This window comes from Callospermophilus lateralis, chromosome 12, assembly GCF_048772815.1.
Source record: "Callospermophilus lateralis isolate mCalLat2 chromosome 12, mCalLat2.hap1, whole genome shotgun sequence".
Lineage (NCBI taxonomy): Eukaryota > Metazoa > Chordata > Mammalia > Rodentia > Sciuridae > Callospermophilus > Callospermophilus lateralis.
Genome location: NC_135316.1, coordinates 15828796 through 15848072, shown reverse-complemented (window position 1 = coordinate 15848072; position 19277 = coordinate 15828796).

Here is a 19277-nt window from a genome sequence, read left to right as displayed (position 1 = left end):
TTTGGACATTAAAAAACAGAATGCATCAATGGATGTGTCCTGTCTAGTAGAAAGCTTCCCAGCATTCATCCTGCTCAACTGATGGATGGACTGCGGTGTGTCTTATGGATGGGGAACACCTACTATCTTCCTAAGTTCCTGTTTTCTTCCTGAATTTTGGCCACTCTCCAGAATAGGCTCATGGTTTTGTGTCCAAGATATATACCACCTCCAAGCTCTGTGCCATGGCCATGTACTGGACAGCTTAATGGAATGGGAGCATCACTGAAAACTCAGATATCAGTGTGACCAGGAAAGTCTCAGTGGAGAAATCCTGCTTTGGGCCATTCTCTTACCTATGTTTCTGTTGCCCTGAATGTCAGAAAGTTCTTTCCCTCAGCCCACCCTTTTGTTAAGCCTGAAGAAAACAGTTTTCAAATGGAAATGAAAGGGCATCACCTGTGGCTCTTTGCTTAATTTCTTTGGAAAGGGATGTGTCTGAATCAGCCTCTTGGCCCTGTGTGCGGTTGTGGCTTAGATTCTCAGCACCTGATGGATCTAAAGAAAGATCCCATGTGTGCATCCATAACCAAAATGGCAAAAAGATCAGTTATGGTGAATGAAATATCTTGCCTTCCTTTGTTAGGTTCCTGACCTACATCAAGTGAGAATAGGGATCCTTTGGTTCAAATGAATTCTTCAATGCCCTGAAGAAGTGCTTGTGTTTTCTCATGACTCCAAATCACATAAAGAATCGTTACCTGACAGTCAATAGGCCTCAAATTGGAGAAGCAGAGCCGTATTAACTGCAGTCCTATTTTATCACTCCTGGTTCACATGCAGGGTGTCCAGGCCACCATGACTTCAGGCAAATGAGGGGCAAGGGAGCTTATTTTGGACACTAACCCATACCCTACTAGACTCTGACTACTAATCCTAATATGATGGAGAATAATAACCCAAACAAAATAGAAATACAAGCAGTTTAGAGGAGTCATGTTGTATAGTTGGACTTGCCTTTTGCATTATATAGGGTAGGAGTTATAAATCTAGTCAATTTTTAATTAAAATAGTTCTCCATGTGTTTTTAAAGTTAACAAATATGTGAATTCCTCTCTCCCTTTTTGTGTAGCCTATTCAGCACATGTATTTTTATATGCACATACAGAATCCTACCTGGTATCACATGTTCATACTTGAGAGGTTTCTGACTTGGCAGATACTGCCGAAGTCCAGTTGGAGCAAAATAACCGGGGGGAGGGGGTTATGAATAACATGTGTACGTTGATATAGCAGGAGTGGAAGCCATTTATTGTAGGACAATAGAGGTATTTATACATTCCACCCAGCTTATCTAATTAACATAAACTAGATACTGCAGTCAACCAATCAGGAATCTCCACACTTAATGGCTCGCTTTTGTTACTTCTCAAACCACTCCCTCTGGCATTTTGCCAGGCATCATCCAGACTTGTTTACACACTCTAACATTCCCCTGGCAAAATGCCAGGTGTTATTTTGACATGTTTACAGACTCTAACATTTCCCCCTTTTATTTAATTTAAATAAAGACCACAGTGGTTTTTACAGAAACACCATAAATAACCTGCTACAAACAGAAAGGGAGGATACAAAATGTCACAATACAAGCCAATTGATGCCTCCATGGAAGAAGCACTTGGAGAAATAATACCAGCAATGACACTGTTAGCAAAGACACCGAGTTACAATTTGTTATAGATTACAGTTTGGTGTCTCAGTCCAGGTAAAGCAGTGTCTCAATAGACTAACTCACAGTTCAGGTAAACCAGAGTCCAGGTATGTTCTGCAGGCAGCTAGCTTAAATCACAGTCCTGGTAAGTTCTGCAGGCAGCTAGCTTAAATCACAGTCCAGGTAAATTCTGCAGGCAGCTAGCTTAAATCACAGCCCAGGAAAGTTCTGAAGGCATCTAGCTTGATCCAAAGTCTCCTCCGTTTCTCAGCCGAAGTCTCCTCCGGTTTTCAGCAACACTGGAAATTCTTCCACCCTGGTCCTCACCGGCACTGGGATGAAGGCAGGAACTCCTACCACTGGCTAAAAAAAATCCTATAGTATTCCACCAGGTGCTAAGAAAACAACCTTCTGAACAATTTAGTACATTATCTCAAGGTTTTTTACATTTGAAATAAGCCTTAATAGTGCTTATTATTTATTAGTTTCCAGGTGTGGGAGAACCATTGTAGCTTAGTTATTGGCATTGAAAATGACCAAACATCAGGGAGCCAGTAGCATCTTTTGCTGGCTGTAGCATCCTGGGCAGCCACAGATGGCCCTGGGGAGTGTCCCAGACTCAAACTGCCACGGGGCCCCGCTCCCCAGGCTGGGGGCGGGGAATTGCCGGCTGCCACTGCTTGAAAAGCCCTTGCTGCGCAGTGACCGGCTTGAGCATGTGGCAGCCGCGGCGCCGATTCACACACACTCCGGAAACGAAAAGTATTCAGTAATAGCCTTTTGCTGCAACTTTTTTCCTGATAATCCTTCTTCTTCTTAACTTTCTTTTTCTTTCTGATTAGACTTCCTGGGCTTCCATCAACACATGCCCTAATTGCTCTTGTTTCCACAGGGGTGCCTCTTTCCATTATCAATTTACTTCTCACCCCTTCCTTATTTTCATCACAAAGACAATACAATACACTGAGACAAAACAAGACACAATCATACTGTATCAATCTTCTCCATTTTTTTGAAATGACCGTTTTTCCTCTCGCCCTATCTGCCTAGGGACGAGCAGATTTGCTCCCATCCTATCTATGGATGCGCAACTTTTATTCGTCACTTACCCCCAAGTGTCCCAGAGCTCCCTGTATGGGCCACCATCTGCAGCAGTCCAACTGCAGCAAAATAACCGGAACCGGGGCAGGGGGTGATGAATAACTAGTGTATGTTGATACAGTAGGAAAGGCGTGATAGGTAGGAAAGGCGATTTGTTTGGTTTTGAGTGGACTGTTTCTAGTAAGTTGTTTGACAAGGCAAGTGTTTCTATATCTGTGTATCCCACTGTATCTCTGGTTGTAGACATTAGAAAAGATAATGCATCAATGGATTTGATCTCTCCAGAAGAAAGCTTAACAGCATTCATCCTGCCCAATTTATGAAAGGACTGTGGCTTGCCTTATGGATGGGCAACACCTACAATATTCCTAAGTTCCTGTACTCTTCCTGAATTCTGACCACTCTCCAGAACATTCTCATGGTTTTGAGTCCAAGATATGTACCACCTCCAAGCTCTGTGACATGGCCATGTACTGGATAGCTGAAGGGAATGGAGAGCATCTCAGAAAACTCAGATATCAGTGTGACCAGTAAAGTCTCAGTGGAGAAACCCTGCTTTGGGCCTTTTACTTACATAATGTTCTGTTGCCCTGAATGTCAGGAAGGTCTTTGCCTCAGGCCAACCCTTTGTGAAGCCTGAAGAAAACAGTTTTCAAATGGAAATGAATGGGCATCACCTGTGGCTCTTTGCTTAATTGCTTCCAAAAGGGATGTGTCTGAATCAGCCTCTTGGCCCTGTGTGAGGCTGTGGCTTAGATTCTCAGCACCTGATGGATCTAAAGAAAGATTCCTTTTGTGCTTCCAAAACCAAAATGGCCAAAAGGTCAGTCATTGTGGTTGAAGTCTCTCGCCTTCCTCTGTAAGGTTTCTGACCTACATCAAGTGAGAAGAGGGATCCATTGGGTCAAATGAGTTCTTCAAAACCCTGAAGAGGCTAACCCGTAATTGCTTGGGTTTTCTCTTGACTCCAATTCACATAAAGAATCTATACCAAACAGTCAGTAGGCCTCCAATTGGAGAAGCTGGGCAGTACAAATGGCAGCCATATTTGATCACTCCTGGTTCACAGGAAGGGTGTCCAGGCCACCCTGATTTTAGGCAAATGAGGGGTAAGGGAGCTTATTTTGGACACTGTCATGAGCTTTGCCGCTAATGGAAACCTCCAGCCAGAGGTTATGATGAGTGTCTACATGGAAGAAGATGAGGGCCATGTGGGAGTGTTTTGGTTTTAATTGTGGTCATTTGTGTGGTGGTTGGAATAGATGACTGGGTCCTCCTGGGCTTGAAGTCTGGTGTGATTCTCCTTACAGACTGAGTTCTGGAACTGACCTCAGAGAAATATTGCCATGAATTCTCTTGGGATTTTAGGAGGCCATGCATTAGAGTCGCACTTGGAAACTGAGATCAAGTCCCAGGGTGGCTTTCCACAGAGCATCGTGAATCTCAGCAAAGATATCACATGATTTTATTATGAAAGAATTGGCAGCCATAGATGAGATTCAAAACAAACATGGACCTCACACTGTAGACATCAATGGGCCTGGGTTTATGTGATATTTTGGCCACTCTTTGGGAAGCCTTGACTGTGAGAATTCTCCAGAGCTTTCATTGAAATGAGCTTCTTCACCATTTAATGGTTCCTGAAAGAATTGAAACCTACAGTGCCTCCAACTTCATCCGTGAAAAATGGCTAGATAAATACCAAGAAATTTTTGAAATTCCCATAACCAGGTGGCAGAGGAGAAACTTTGGATGTCCTGTTGCTGATCAGGAGTGTTCCAGACAGTGGTTTGATTGAGTGGGTTTCATGAAAATGGTGTAGAACAGAGATGCCAGTATGTTGGAGCCTGCTGAGTAGTGGGCCCAGAACTGTGGTGTGCAGGTGTGGGATAAAACATTTTTGTTGGGGCCATGTGGATCTACCATTGGCTTCCAAATGGCTTGTGACTGACAAGGTGCGGCCAGCAGACCCTTATATGTAAAGGCATCTTGTTATATGGAGAGGTTTCAGGACAATGTTTAGAGTCAGGTAGCTATCTTCAAGTGGGCAAGCTATGTGGGATAGAAACCTGGTTGGTGCATTCTCCTGCAGACTCTGACCCACCACACGTGACAGAACTACATTCAGCACTGTGTCCCAGTTGAACTCCTTGTATTTCGTGGAGCAAATACCAAACTCCCAGTGCAGCAGCAAGAAACACCATGGATAGTGGAGGATGACCAAATGGGTTCACAGTCCACACAGGGAGAAACTTAGCCTTCAGTGGCCACAGTTTACCTACAAAGAGAGAATTCAGCACTTTGCCTCATTTTCAATGGAAAATAAGAAAACAATTTCTTCAGGTCACATAGATGCAGAGCCAGCTTTGATGGTCTCACAACAAAGGAAGCTAAAGCTCCTGAAAACAACATATATTTCAAGTGCCCAACCTCAGAGGCAGTTTCTCAAAAATTCGTTAGGCCAGCAGAGCTCCATGTTTGTGGAGTGTTTACCTGTTAGACCAGGATGCAAGAAAAGACCACTGACTCCAATTAAAATCAAATTAAACTAAGCTTATTATTTTCACCAGCCAGGCTAACTCTCCCTCCCCAAATGGCACGAACAAGACAGCAACCCCAACTTTCCTACAGCCCAGGTTTAAAGCCCAGAAAGTTACACAAAAGGGGGGTTAGAGATAACAGAACTCGGACAAGCATCACACTAATGATAGTTCATATATATATATATATATATATATATATATATATATATATATATATATATATTGCTGGCCCCAACATCAGAATTTTTGAGGACCATTAGAGCCTCAGAGAGGGTCATTGTCTGTCCAGGGAAGGCCAATATTTAGGATGTGTCACTAATGTTTCACAGAGTGATGCTATCTGGTCAGAGAGCCAGACATGGGTGAGTTCAAGGCATGGGCAGGCATTCCAAGCAGGTTCAGAATTTGCAGTACTTTATAGTAAAGCCAAAATTATCTTATCATGACTTTGTGGCAAGATGGCTCCCGATTTTAATAAAAGATCAGGTTGGGCCTATCATTCCCCCCTTTTCTAATGTGTTCCTTTCAAATCTTTGATAGATTAAGGGAAGTGCACTGAGGAAATTTTCATCCCTCAGGTAACAGTCTCCAAATTTTTAGAACTCACCCAAAACGGGTCTCCCTGATTTTACCTGACTTAATTAATTACGTATTTTGATAGTGTATTTATTTTTGGCTCCATTGTTGTAAGAAGAGAGGCCTCACGCATTTTGGATTCTTCTGAGCTGTGAGAGGGTGACGTAAGGGGGCATGGCGTGAGGGACATGAGTTGCCTTTTTGAATTTAGTTGAGGGACATGAGTTGCCTTTTAGATTTCAGCTTGGTTTGAAGTCTGGTTGGGGAAGAACAGGTTGTAAAGTCATCCAGGAATGGGTTCTTCTATGAGAGTAACAAAAACCATGAGTACTGAATAAATGTTGCAGCAGCTGGAACATGTCACCGTATAGAAGTTCCCTCACCATTCTTTAATATCCTCAGTTATCAGGACTGTCAACTTAATATTTAACTTTTTGTTTTACAGTTGTCCCTCCCCATAAGATACAGTTTATTAATTTAATGTCATCTGATCTTGCAAAATCCTTTTTCTAGTATGACCTCTGTGTCTAATAGAGAAACCTTTAATTCTGTTACTCAGGGCTGGATAATCGTACTAGCAAACACCAAGCCTACCTCTGTAGGTTAGGAATATCTGTAGGCCCTAAACTAAATTTTCTGCCTCTGGCAGCTGCTCTTAATAGTCTCTTTTTATAGTTATCAGGCATTCCTCTCTGAGAATCCTTCTTTGTAACCTCCAGTCTTACTTATTTTTGGAGGCTAACATAAAGTGTATACCTTAAAATATTAATATTTGTTTTCTTGGCTGATTCATTTAACTTTAATTTTAAATCCTAATCTTAAACATCCAGCAAATAAATTTTAACAGCCTTATATTGAGAGTACTGGGCTTTCATATCTATAACTTTTTTATTATTTATCTTTTCATTAATTGGGATATGTATTATTCTATCTGTCTTGTAGGTGATGACTTATTAACTTAAATTAACCCATGTTGTGTTATTAAAGCCACACTTCTGTAAAACAATAACAGGGAATCTTTAGATCACTTATAAGCAAATTAAAAATAAAATTTTTTAACAAGAGTAAAAATACTTAGTTTGTGTAATAGCTACCCTGAAATTTTTGGCTGAGTTATACATTATATGCCCTGTTTGAGATCCTAGTAATCTTCACAGAAAAACAAAAGAACTTTTGAACATAACTTTAAAAGAAATAAAATCTGACCTACTCCTTTTGTATTCATTCTCAAATGTAGTAAGATGGGACACAGAGCCTTATCTCAGGTAAGGCAGGCCTCTTTATTAATATTAAGTGTTTTAGTTCTAAAGCTGATCATTGTTTTTTAAATATCATTTTACAAAGTTTACATGAATTGTTTGAGGTCACATGAACATTATCTAACACCATATGACATCACATTTAAAACATGGATTAAACAAAGGCTGAAAGATTTTAACCTTTACATGTATTAGGCTCTGATTAACTTAAAAATACATTTAAATTGTTCCCCAATGAAAAAAGTAACATAAAACTTTACATATCTTATTGATAACAGGTAAATAAATCCCCAGTACATTTTTTTTTACCATACAACTTCAGAATACCATCTTGATATAATGCTCTTTAAATGTTTCTAACTTACAGACTTGTACACCTGGAAGATATGAGCACATTAATAGCATCAAAATTACATTGATATTTCTAGATTAACCAAGTTTAGCTTTTAAAGAGATGGCAGTACAGTGCTCTAAAATAACAGTTTTTATTTAACCAGTTGTTTAATTTTTATGGTTGCTTGCTCTAGATAAAATAAAACTTAATAAACACAATATTATGGGTAAACTTATGTTTTCAGAAATTTTTGTCTCTTTAACACATGACTGATTTTTACAATCTGATACAGACTTTAGTAAATCAATCGGGTATCTAACAAAAGTACTCAAGAATGAGAAATTCCACATCAAATTTACTTTACTTATTTATTAAAATATTAGACAAATGTATTGAACAGTGTAAACCATTTTTATGTTGAAGGAAAAGTCCTAGAATCAAGGCATTTTAGACATTTTGTAGATATTAATATTTTATTAGATTTTTGAACACCTATAAAAACTTGTAAGCTTAAATTTAAAAACATTTATTTTTATCTGTTTATCCAATTTAAATTGAACCATTTTAATCACGTGAATTAACGATCTTTGGATCCACTTTTTTTCTAATTAATTTTTATTGTAGGTTGTTCAAAAAATTACATAGTTCTTGATATATTATATTTCACACTTGATTCAAGTGGGATATGAACTCCCGTTTTTACCCCATATACTGATTGCAGAATCACATCAGTTGCACAACAATTGATTTACATACTGCCATTCTGGTGTCTGTTGTATTCTGCTGCCTTTCCTATCCTCTACTATTCCCCCTCCCCCATCCCCTCCCCTCTTCTCTCTCTACCCCCTCTACTGTAATTCATTTCTCCCCCCTTATATTTTTCCTCCTTTCCCCTCACTTTCTCTTGTATGTAATTTTGTATACCCCTGAGGGTCTCCTTCCATTTTCAGGCAATTTCCCTTCTCTCTCCCTTTCCCTCTCACCTCTCATCCCTGTTTAATGTTAATCTTCTTCTCATGCTCTTCGTCCCTACTCTGTTCTTAGTTACTCTCCTTATATCAAAGAAGACATTTAGCATTTGTTTTTGAGGGATTGGCTAGCTTCACTTAGCATTATCTGCTCTAATGCCATCCATTTCCCTCCAAATTCTATGATTTTGTCATTTCTTAATGCAGAGTAAAACTCCATTGTGTATAAATGCCACATTTTTTTATCCATTCGTCTATTGAAGGGCATATTGTTTGGTTCCACAGTCTTGCTATTGTGAATTGTGCTGCAATGAACATGGATGTAGCAGTGTCCCTATAGTGTGCTCTTTTTAGGACTTTAGGGAATAGACCGAGTAGGGGAATAGCTGGATCAAACGTTGGTTCCATTCCGAGCTTTCCATGAAATCTCCATATTGCTTTCCAAATTGGCCGCAACAATTTGCAGTCCCACCAGCAATGTACAAGAGTACCCTTTTCCCCAAATCCTCCCCAGCACTTGTTGTTGTTTGACTTCCTAATGGCTGCCAATCTTACTGGAGTGAGATGGTATCTTAGGGTGGTTTTGATTTGCATTTCTCTAACTGCTAGAGATGGTGAGCATTTTTTCATATACTTGTTCATTGATTGTATGTCCTCCTCTGAGAAATTTCTGTTCAGTTCTTGGCCCATTTGTTCATTGGGTTATTTGTTATCTCATTGTCTATTTTTTTTTTAGTTCTTTGTATATTCTGGATATTAGGGCTCTGTCTGAAGTGTGAGGAGTAAAGATTTGTTCCCAGGACGTAGGCTCCCTATTTACCTTTCTTACTGTTTCTTTTGCTGAGAAAAAAACTTTTTAGTTTGAGTAAGTCTCATTTGTTGATTCTAGTTATTAACTGTTGTGCTGTGGGTGTCCTATTGAGGAATTTGGAGTCCGACCCCACAGTATGTAGATCATAGCCAACATTTTCTTCGATCAGACGCCATGTCTCTGATTTGATATCAAGTTCATTTATCCACTTTGAGTTAAATTTTGTGCATGGCGAGAGAAAGAGATTCAGTTTCATTTTGTTGAATATGGATTTCCAGTTTTCCCAACACCATTTGTTGAAGATGCTATCCTTCCTCCATTGCATGCTTTAGCCCCTTTATCGAATATAAGACAGTTGTACTTTTTTTGGATTGGTTTCTGTGTCCTCTATTCTGTACCATTGGTCCACCCGCCTGTTTTGGTACCAGTACCATGCTGTTTTTGTTACTATTGTTCTGTAGTATAGTTTGAAGTCTGGTATAGCTATACCGCCTGATTCACACTTCCTGCTTAGCATTGTTTTTGCTATTCTGGGTCTTTTATTTTTCCATATGAATTTCATGATTGCTTTCTCTATTACTACAAGAAATGCCATTGGGAGTTTGATTGGCATTGCATTAAACCTATAGAGAACTTTTGGTAATATCGCCATTTTGATGATGTTAGTTCTACCTATCCATGAACAGTGTATATGTTTCCATCTTCTAAGATCTTCTTCTATTTCTCTCTTTAGGGTTCTGTAGTTTTCATTGTATAAGTCTTTCACCTCTTTTGTTAGGATTGTTCCCAAGTATTTTATTTTATTTGAGGATATTGTGAATGGGGTGGTTGTCCTCATTTCCACTTCAGAGGATTTGTGGCTGATATACAGGAATGAATTTGATTTATGCATGTTGATTTTATATCCTGCCACTTTGCTGAATTCATTTATTAGCTCTAATAGTTTCTTTGTATACCCTTTTGGGTCTGCTATGTATAGAAACATGTCATCTGCAAATAGTGATAATTTGAGTTCTTCTTTTCCTATTTTTATGCCTTTAATTTCTTTCGTCTGTCTAATTGCTCTGGCCAGTGATTCGAGAACTATGTTGAACAGAAGTGGTGAGAGAGGGCATCCCTTAAAATTTGTTTTTATGAGTGCTTTTTTTATTATGAGCGCTCCTTATATATGTTAATTTCTGTATCATATATATGATAAAGGATATATATATATATATATATATATATATATATATATATATATATATATATATATATACATAAACAAATAACAAAAATGTGCACACATAATAATAGTAAAGGCCTTGTAGCTTTTAGCAGGTAAAATCTCCATTGCCATGTTTCAAAAACTCCACAGTTTGTCAAAGATAGAACTGATCAGAAAAACTTTAACCTAGGTCTGTAGGATCAAAATTATGAGTTAAAAAAATTAAAGGATCTAAGGAAAAAAATAAGAATCCTAGAAAAAATAACTGACCAGTAATTAGTAAATAGCATACTATTTACTTTTTTTTTCCTTAAGCCTCATATCAGTCTCCTACTGATCTTGCAGGCTTCTTTCATTTGCATTTCAATCTAAGTCCTGGCTGAGGTCTGGAAGGAGCAGGAAAAAACTGCTATTCTGAGCAGACACCTCAGGCCTAACGCATTTTAACCATAATTTTCCAGATAGCATGTTGAAAATTTTGATACAAGTTTAAGACAAAATTTACAAAATTTTATATCTTTACATCTTGTGTTGTCAACAGATACCATACTATGATTTACTATCCTTGTCCAAATTATTGCACTGGTACACACAGTGACATTTTCCCAGGCTACCCAATTAAAAATTGGTGAAAAGAAAAAAAGACTGAATGATTGGGAAATTTCTTGCCAACTTGGAAGTAGAGTTCTTTAGTTTTCCATCCTAAGTATTTAAGTTCTGTGGCATGAATTATCTGAAATCATATACTAAACAATTATCTGAACCTGACTTTTAACGGCAAGATTCTGCAATGCTTCAAAAACCCAATGAGCTACCAGATTGTTACAATAAAACATCATCATTTAGACACACATTCAGGTAAAATCATTCCCAAGAAACAATATATAATATCAACACATTATTGCACATGTCTTAAAGGGCCAGAAACAAAGACAAACGACTGACAGAAAGGAGCTCCAGACTATGACTGAAAGACAGAAGCCTTTAAAACAGAGCAGATAAGAGAAAAATCTCCTACACCAGTTGCACCACAGATGTCCCCACTAGGGGACCAGAAGTTTTCACAGAGGAGCATCCTGAAATGTAAAATCAAGGGTCTCCATGGTGACTTTCCTGCATTTAGTGTCCCCTTTTTTCCCTCTTTTTTAAGAAGACAGAGGTGGCATTATCGTTAACTTGCAGGGAAAGACCTAGGGAATTTTCTGAAAAAATAAGGCTTCAGCAGCTGCTGGGAGTCCCTCAGTCCCTCCTTTTACTTACAGGATTTGCTCCTCTGGTTCAGTTCCACCACAAGCATGGTCCATCTCCTATCATTTCGGTAGTCATCTCTCAAAAAGTTCCAGGGTGCAGGTGGGTTATCAAAATTTGTAACTTAAAGTCGGGTTCCTGAACTTGAAGCCAATTAATGCCAATTTAAAAATGAGAACAGGGTTTTGAGAAAAAGAAAAAGGAAGATTTATTGCTTTGCTAACAAAGATAAACACAGGGACTCTGCCAAAAGGTTGTGACTCTCTTTATCTGAAGGGACAAGGGATTTTAAAGGAGTTTCACTTGTTTACCTGGGAGATACTCAGTTCTTAGGTCCCCCGCAGGCACTGCCCTCTGCAGTGAGTGTGCTCCAGGAAGCCAGCTAGGGGCTTCTCTCATACTGCTTAACAAACGGGTGTAAAGTTCATTGCAGTTTCTTTAAACTCAGTCCAAAGGGTGTCAGGCTTACTTGCTTTATTACCCATTTTCATGTCCGATATCCTTAAGTTTTCACCACAGAATTCACACAACAAAATGCACAAAAACAAACAAACAAAAAACATATAGAATACATAACAAAACAACAACAACAAAAAAAAAAAAAAAAAAAAAAAAAAAAAAAAAAAAAACAGTAATCCGGCTCTGAAACAGAAAAATAGAGGAGCAATGCAATGTCTTCCTAAAGCTCCCGGTAGGAGCGCATGCGTGCCCGTTGGCACCTCTCTACCCTTCCAGATGAATTCCCTAGAGAACAGAACAGATGACAGAATGATTCTTGTTACTGTCCCAGACAGGAGTATATGTGAGCCTCCTCAGTCCACCTCTCTGTCATCAGAAGAGATCTCCCTTAACCAGATATCAGATGTTATTAAGGCACCAATTACCTATGGATGCCTCCTCCACCAGGTGCTTGCTAATAGTTTTAATGCGGTGGTTCACTGCAGTGCTCCCTGAACTGAAGGCTAACTCCAAGGCCTTGGAACATCTCAAGTTGCACAAATCCTAGAGTTGCTCTCAAGCTTGGAGCCCTGGAAGGAAGGCCAGCTTCAGAATTTACAGCAGTCTGGTCTTGTGATCTGGTCCGGCAGGGTCATCTCACTGGGGAACTCCAAAATATTAGACCAGGAACTCATGTAAAGACCACTGACTCCTAGTAAAATCAAATTAAGGCAAGCTTATTATTTCAAAGGGAAAGGCTACCTCTCCCTCCCAAAATGGCGGGAACAAGACAGCAAACCCACCTTTCCTATAGCCCAGCTATATAGCCCAGAAAGATACACAAAAAGGGGGTTACAGATAACAGAACTTTAACAAGCATCACACTAACGGTAGTTTACATTTTTTTTTTTGCTCACCCCAACATCAGAAATTATGAGGACCATTAGAGCCTCAGAGACTCGTTGTCTGGCCAGGGAAAGAAAATATTTATGAGGTGTCACTAAAGTTTCAGAGAGGGCTGCAATCTGGTCAGAGAGCCAGGCATGGGTGAGTTTAAGGCATGGGCAAACATTCCAAGCAGGTTCAGAATTTGCAGTAATTTATAATAAAGTCCAAATTATCTTTTCATGGCTTTCTGACAAGTGGGCTCCCAATTTTAATAAATAATCAGGTTGGTTCTATCAACCCTGTCCCTTACTTTTGGAAACTCCCCTTCCATATCCAAAGTTGTGAACTCCTGAACATTTTCCATTCCAGATATGTATTCACAGATTTTCTAACTCTTCTCCTCTAATTGTGTATTACTTGGGGCGAATGTAATGTCAAGGCATTGTTCTGGATGAGTATGGGAAGATTCTTTGCATACACATTGGATTCATTATCTAATTTTCCATTCGAAATACTTAATCCCTGACACTAAACCCTACCCTACTAGACTCTGACTACTAATGCTAATATGATGGAGATAAATTACCCCAACAAAATAGAAATACAAGCAGTTCAGAGAGGGATGGTGCATAGTTGGACTTGCCTTTTCCATTATATAGTGTAGGAGTTATAAATCTAGCAAATTTTCAATTGAAATAGTTCTCCATGTGTTTTGAAAGTTAACAAATATTTGAATTCCTGTCTCCCTTTCTCTGTAGCCTATTCAGCACATGTATTTTTATATGCACATATCAAATCCTACCTGGTACCACACGTACATTCTTGTGAGGTGGATGAATTGGCAGATACAATTTGTGAGAATAGATCACTCATTCTAAACACTGTTGGAACTGAAAATTCAACATATGGGTCAGCTTCCTAGTTGAACAACATTATACATAAATCCATGTTCAGTAAAATGAATATTTTTGGATCTGTGGATGATATATATTTCATGATGAATTTAGATTGCCATATATATTGCTACTTTTTAATGTCTGTGTGTGTGTGTTTTATATATATATATATACTCTCCAGATTTTTCAAAATATGAAATATATGTGTCTTATTATACACTCCCTAAATTCATTCATATTCATATATGTGGATTTATGATCAACTTTTCACAAGATTATTATCAGAAATATTCATCCACCTGAAATACATATTTGTTTCCTAGTACTGAAAACAAACTTCAGTGAATGGTGCATACAAATCCTAATATTTCCACAGTAACTGACCCAGTTTAACATCAATGCGTATAGATTCCTATGGGACATGAAGTGTATTTTGACGTTCATTTTTATTCAACTCTGGTACATTACTATTTCTTCAGTTTATGTACATAATAGGATAAATATTTCATCCACAATTTATCAAATTGATAGGCATTTGTTTCACTTTCAATCACTTCCTGATTCAGAACACATGTATTCCTTCATGTTTCTTGACTGCTCGTTCCATGAGACTTCTTTCCAAACACATTATTTTCAATTTCCATTATCACTTTGAAGCAAATCTCACACACCCGTCCTGATAAACCATAAAAGTAATATTACCATTATATGTATAATTGGTTGGAATTAATGATTGTATATCAATATAAGATTTTCTGCATATTTTCAGATATCAATTCAGTCTATTATTTAAAGTGTAATCAGTTATATTATTTATTCACAGTATGGTCTCTTCATGCATTATCTCTACATACATAGACACAGGGTACACCTCTTTGTACCCCCAATACTAATTTATATGTCTTCAAAATATTGCTCCCAGAAATGGTGGAAGAAATACTCATGTCAACTGATCTACATATACATTTTATCACAGTAATATTCTGGACACAAAATGCAAAGTTCACACTTATGATTGTACCAAAGTCTAAATGTAATGTAAACATGGATTACTAAAAAAATCCGTGTCCAGTTTGCCTAATGCTCTCAAATGTCAATCCTATTAATGACTACATATTTGTTTCTTCCTAAGATTATGTATTCAAACTCAACCCTGTTGAAAATATCTAATACTATCACTCACTTTATACTTTTTCTGATTTCGTAATGTCTCTATTGATATCTGCTTTCCTACATATTTTCCCCAGTTCATCATTGTGACTCATTCTTCACATGTGCTGACATTGACATTCACTCACTAACCGAAACCCTATTGCTAAAGAACTTTTGGTCCAATTCCTATACTCACTCTTTTTTCTAAACTTACTTACTATATTCCTAATCCTACCTACTGTCCCCTTTTGACTGGATGTTCTCTTCGACATTCAATCATCCAAGGTACAAGGTCCTATGCCATTTTATATCGATTTATCTGAGACATCTCTGCAGAACATAATTCAAAGCTAAGTGTCACAATCAAAGGCCCAATTCCCTTCTGGGCTTCAAATCTTACCTAGATTTCTGTTTTCATACTTACATTTCACCTATATATTCTTGTAAATATCGCAGGTTCCCAATACCATTATTCATCCTGCAGAATGATTCCTAACTCAAATCGAATATGTTATTAATCCTAACCATACACAATTCCATCAATCTAACTTTACAAAAGAGTAGGGACACAGTTTGTCTTACAATACAGGAATGTAGGGGATCTTCCACCTGCTGAGAACCTCAAAGGTCCTTACAGAAATGATCCCTGGAGAGGATGTTGACAGCTATGAAGGACCTGAGAGAGAAAAATTCATTTTCCATGGAAAACAACCAGGTCAAAATGAAGGGATGTGTCTGAATCAGCCTCTCTCTTCTTAATGTACAGAAGTTGGACCAAATCAGGCATGTGTGGAGAGCTGTTCCCGGGTGCCTATTTTTGATATACAATTCTTACCTTGAAGTGTCACAGTAAGTAGGGGCAGGCTCCATCTCATGGGAACCTAGGAAGCAACTGTTAGGACAAAGTGTTTGCCAAGGCAGTGACCTCATTCAGTTTCTGAATTAAGTGACCATCCTCACTTCTTTGGTGATGGAACTCTCTGAACTGGGGTTTCAAAAAGCCAGGCACCCAGAGTCAGTCCCAGTCCCAGTCCCAGTGGGCTCACATGTTTGTATTTACCAAGGACAGAGTCAGACTTTCTTGGTACCTACTGATGTGAGGATGGCCAAATGCCAGAAGAGCTCTGAAGAGGGCCAGTTCATGAGAAAGCAGGCAGTGTCTCACCACTGGCTCCTGAAAACTTCACAGAGTTGGCCAAGGAGACCAGATCTGAGAGAGTTTCCCAATACTATTATTCATCCCGAAGAATGATTCCTAACCCAAATTGAACATGTTATTAACCCTAACATACACTGTTCCCTCAATCTAACTTTACAGAAGAGCGGGGACAGTATTGGTCTTACAATACAGGAATGTAGGGGATCTTCCACCTGCTTAGAAACTCAAAGGTCCATGCAGAAATCGTTCCTGGAGAAGATGTAGGCAGCTATGAAGGACTTGAGAGAGCAAAAGTCATCTTCCATGGCAAACAACCTGGTCAGGATAAAGGTTTGTGTCTGAATCAGCCTCTCTCTTATTAATGTAGAGAAGATGGACCAAACCAGGCCTGTGTGGAGAGCTGTTCCTGAGTGCCTATGGTTTATATACCATTCTAACTTGTGAAAGTGTCACAGGAAGTAGGGGCATCCTCCATCTCAAGGGACCATAGGAAGCAACTGTTAGGACAAAGTTGTTGCCAAGGGAGCGACCTCATTCAGTTTCTGAAGGAAGTGACCTCACGTCACTTCCTTGGTGTTGGAACTCTCTGAACTTGGGATCCAGGAAGCCAGGCACCCATTGCCAATCCCAGTCCTACTCCTAGTGGGCTCACTTCTTTGGATTTACCAGGGACAGAGTCAGTCTTTCATGGTACCTACTGATGTGGTAATGGCCAAATGCAAGAAGAGCTCTGAAGAGGGGCCTTTCCTGAGAAAGCAGGTAGTGGCTCATGCTGGCTCCTGAAATCTTCGCAGTGTTGGCCAAGAAGACCAGATCTGAGACAAGACAGGCTATTTTTGGGGAACATAGTATGACCCACCAGTCAGAGAATACTCCAGATAGTCACAGATGTACATGGGGCAAACAGTTGCCTTTGTGGGTGTAGGTGTGGGATTCTGGTTTTGTCTCATGTTCTGAGAAAAGGTTAACCAGTACCCTGGTTATTAATTGGTAGTTACATTATGCTTATAGAACCCAGAACTCAGAAAAGGTAGAAAAAATAAATAGAACCATTAAATAGACCTTTACAAAATTAAGCTTAGAGAGCTGCATAAAAGATTGGACTATGCTCCTGCCTTATGCACTGTTTCATGCAAGAAATACTCCCTTTGTTTCTTTGTGTAACCTCACCCCCTGTGAAATTCTCTATGGTGCCCTTCCTCCAGTAAGGGACCTAACCCCAACTCTAAGACCTAAGGATCCCTTCCACACCCCCTAGCTTTACAGACTTAAAGCTCTTGAAAAAACTCAGTGATATCTGTTCAAACAGCTGGCCACGGCCTACCAAACTGGGGATAAGGGGACTCCACTTCAATATAATGTAAGAGACTTCATCTACATAAGAAGACATCAGGTTTCATTCCTGGAACCCCGCTGGAAAGGAACATACCAATTACTACTTACAACACCTACATCAGTAAATGTATACGGAATCAATTCCTGGATCCATGCCTCTCATCTCAAGCCTGTGCTCTGTCCAGACTCTTGCTGGAAACTGGAAATGACTAGTAACCCTTTCAAATTGTGTATTCACCATATGAATAAGGCTATAGACTCTCCCCTTGGCCACCAGTAGTCCTAAACATCATCAGGTGGTTCAGCAGCGATGGCTGATCACAAATCCTACTAGAGAAGAAGTATGGTCTATCTCGCATACAGCCCCCATAGGGACCTGGTGGCCATCTCTCCACCCAGAAATTTGTCAGCTGGCTATAGGTTTTTCCTATTGGGATATATCTGATAAAGTGGATCCCACTAAAATTCTATTAAATCCCTTCTGTATCATAGATAATGGAAACAAACATTATGGATGTAGGGACACGCGAGCAAGATGCAGGTTGGCTAGCCCAGATTACTATGTTTGCATGGCAGACTATCAAAGACACAAACAGCCATGGCTGTGAGGGGGAAAAGCCAACTTCTTCTGTAAGTCATGGGGATGTTAGCATACAGGGACTGCCTGGTGGAACCCAAACTCCCCATCAAATTCAGTACACAGCATTGGCCATATTACCAATTAGACAACCAAAACCTATGGACCCCAGAAGGCTCTCTAGATCCTCAAATTCTGCGTGACATTTTTAACTTCTACAAGTGCTCAAAAGAGTGGAAGGAGATTCCCCTATGTGAAGACCTTTTCCCTCCTTCGCTCACGTCCTGAACTATGCTTCTACAATAGATCCTAACCCTCAGCCTTCTGCTCCAGACTCTCTGCTGTCACTCCCACCTCAGCAACCTGATTTCACCCCTCCATTTACTAGATCAAAAAACCAAACCTCTGCCGGTTCTCAGACCATTGCCCCCTTGCTAAGGTATCAGGTACTGAGGTACCCCTCCACCCACTCAGTCCTCTTTTCTCCAGTCAGTGACCAGAGCAGGTCCCATCAGGTCCTCTTACCAGCTGACCCAAACCTCAAACCAGTTGAGGAGATCCCTCAGACCACTATCCAAGATTTAATGAAAATGGCCTTTAAATTTGCTTTGTCATCACTGAAAACAGGTGACTAAGAATTTAAAGTCCCTCACAGGCTTTTTGGGATCCTCACTCCTGTCTTCCCCTCTGCTCTACCTGTTCTACTGCTCAAGTTTTTGTTGCCAGGAAAATCCCAAACCCCTTTCCCAGTATTCTTTTACATCTCTCCTTCCTAATTCTCAGATAAACGGAGCTGCTCTCAGCCTTGCTTTCCACGTCTTGCCCCTCTTTACCAGGCCCACAGAAAAGTCTTATATGACATTCTCCAGAAGTCTTCACCATGGCTGACTTTAGGACTTTCAGCAAAAGAGTCCCTATAAAAGGGTTCAATGTAGATAAACTCCCTGTTTTCATGTCGCCCTGTTCTACTTGGCCAGTGGCTGGAAAAATCAGCACTCCTAAGCTAGAAACCCCCTTACGAGTTTTTCACAAATTAAGTGAACAAGGCCTCTGGCCTTGAGCTGGGGCTTCACAGAGATGGCTACAATTCTAAGT